Source organism: Sarcophilus harrisii, chromosome 1, assembly GCF_902635505.1.
Source record: "Sarcophilus harrisii chromosome 1, mSarHar1.11, whole genome shotgun sequence".
Lineage (NCBI taxonomy): Eukaryota > Metazoa > Chordata > Mammalia > Dasyuromorphia > Dasyuridae > Sarcophilus > Sarcophilus harrisii.
The window spans coordinates 135,210,467-135,213,125 of record NC_045426.1 but is presented as its reverse complement, the minus strand read 5'-3'; positions in this window follow the sequence as shown (position 1 = coordinate 135,213,125).

The following is a 2,659-nucleotide window of genomic DNA, read 5'->3' as shown; positions in this document are numbered from 1 at the left end:
TCCACTATGAGAGTGAACATGCAAGATATATACATTATGGCTCCTGAATGTGAGGTATAAGAAGTATAAGAATTACAAGAAGAAGCAGCAGCATTCCAGAGCTGTTTGTAAATAGGATCCTTCCAGAGTTCCTTCTGTAACCCATGGGGAAGGAAAGGAAGAAGACCCCCAGTAAGACTTTTTTAGTTGGGATAATTAAATGGGCCAATACATCAAAGGGCAGACCAGGAGACTGATGAGAGACTTAAAGCCTGTTCTGACTATAGTCCTCTTTTCTGTTTGAAAATTTGCTTCCATGATATTTCACAAGATCAACACCTGCTAGAACCATCCAGAAGTGATAGTGCTGCTTGCATTCCTCAGTGTGCAGAGCATGCTGTGTGGGGGGGGGGGGGGGGGGAAGAAGGGGGGAAGAAAGGGAAGAGGGGGAGGAATAACAGCAAAAAAACAAAAAATGGGGAATTGTTAAGGGACAAGTCAATTCTCCAAGAGCCTCCACGGCTGTGGATCATAACATCTGAAGGAGTTGCAGGGCAGCCTTTGCTGACACAGGTGTCATGGACTGGAAATGAAATAAATTGGAGGCAGAGGGAAAAGGAGAGAGGTCAGACAACACAATGGCCTCTCAGAGAGGTCAGAGAACAGCAACTGCCTCTCAATCTCCTTGTATCATCCTTGCACAAGAGGAGATCCATTCTGCAGGTCTGGGTTGGATCTTCAGCAGCCACTGTCTGGTGGTTCCCATATATTCCAACAGCTCCTATGTAGTCCAACAGAGCCAAAATAGGGGAAAAAAATTATACACCAATTTTCCTAATGAATATTTTTGCAAAAAAAAATTAAATAAAACATTAGCAAAGAGATTACAGCAGTATATCACTAGAATCACACACTGTGACCAGGAGGAATTTATAGCAGGAATGCAGCATTAGTTCAATATTAAGAAAACTTTCAGCATAATTGACCATATCAATAACCAAACCAACAGAAATCATATGATTATCTCAATACATACAGAAAAAACTCTTGACAAAATACAGAATCAATTCCTATTAAAAACACTAAAGAACATAGGAGTAAATGGAGTTTACCTTAAAAAGATAATCAACATTTATCTAAAACCATAAGCAAGCATTATATATCATGGGGATAAACTCGAAGTATTCTCAATAAAATCCGGGGTGAAACAAGGATACCTGCTGTCACCACTCTGGGTAAGAAATAAAGTGGTAGATCAGTAGACTAGATTAAGTACAATTACATATGACCATAATAATCTAATATATGATAAACCCAAAGATCCAAGCTTTTGGAACAAAAACTCATTATTTGACAAAAACTGCTGAGAAAACTGGAAAACATTATGGCAGAAAATAGGTATAGACAGTATCTTGCACCATATATCCAGATAAGGTTAAAATAGAGAAATGATTTACAAATAAAGGGTGATACCATAAACAAATTAAATGAGCATGGAATAGATTATCTGTCAAATTTATGGATAAGGGAACAATTTAGCATCAAAAAATATATAAAGAGCATTACAGAATGTAAAATAGATAACTTGGTTACATAAAATTTTTAAAGTTCTATACAAATAAAACCAGTACAATAAAATTATAAGTAAAGCAGAAAACTGGAAAATCTTGCAACAAGTATCAAGGTCTTATTTTGCAAATATATGGAGAACTGATTTAAACTTATAAAAATATAAATCATTTCCCAGTTAACAAATGGTCAAAGATAATGAACAGGCAGTTTTCTTTCTTTCTTTTTTTTTTTTTTTTAAAATTATTTAATAGCCTTTTATTTACAGGTTACATGCATGGGTAACTTTACAGCATTAACAATTGCCAAACCTCTTGTTCCAATTTTTCACCTCTTACCCTCCACCCCCTCCCCCAGATGGCAGGATGACCAGTAGATGTTAAATATATTAAAATATAAATTAGATACACAATAAGTATACATGACCAAAACGTTATTTTGCTGTACAAAAAGAATCAGCATCTGAAATATTGTACAATTAGCTTTGAAGGAAATCAAAAATGCAGGTGGGCAAAAAATATAGGGATTGGGAATTCAATGTAATGGTTTTTAGTCATCTCCCAAAGTTCTTTTTCTGGGCATAGCTGGTTCAGTTCATTACTGCTCCATTGGAAATGATTTGGTTGATCTCGTTGCTGAGGATGGCCTGGTCCATCAGAACTGGTCATCATATAGTATTGTTGTTGAAGTATATAATGATCTCCTGGTCCTGCTCATTTCACTCAGCATCAGTTCGTGTAAGTCTCTCCAGGCCTTTCTGAAATCATCCTGTTGGTCATTTCTTACAGAACAGTAATATTCCATAATATTCATATACCACAATTTATTCAGCCATTCTCCAACTGATGGACATCCATTCAGTTTCCAGTTTCTAGCCACTACAAAAAGGGCTGCCACAAACATTCGTGCACATACAGGTCCCTTTCCCTTCTTTATAATCTCTTTGGGATATAACCCCAGTAGTAACACTGCTGGATCAAAGGGTATGCACAGTTGGATAACTATTTGAGCATAGTTCCAAACTACTCGCCAGAATGGTTGGATTCGTTCACAACTCCACCAATAATGCATCAATGTCCCAGTTTTCCCGCATCCCCTCCAACAATCATCA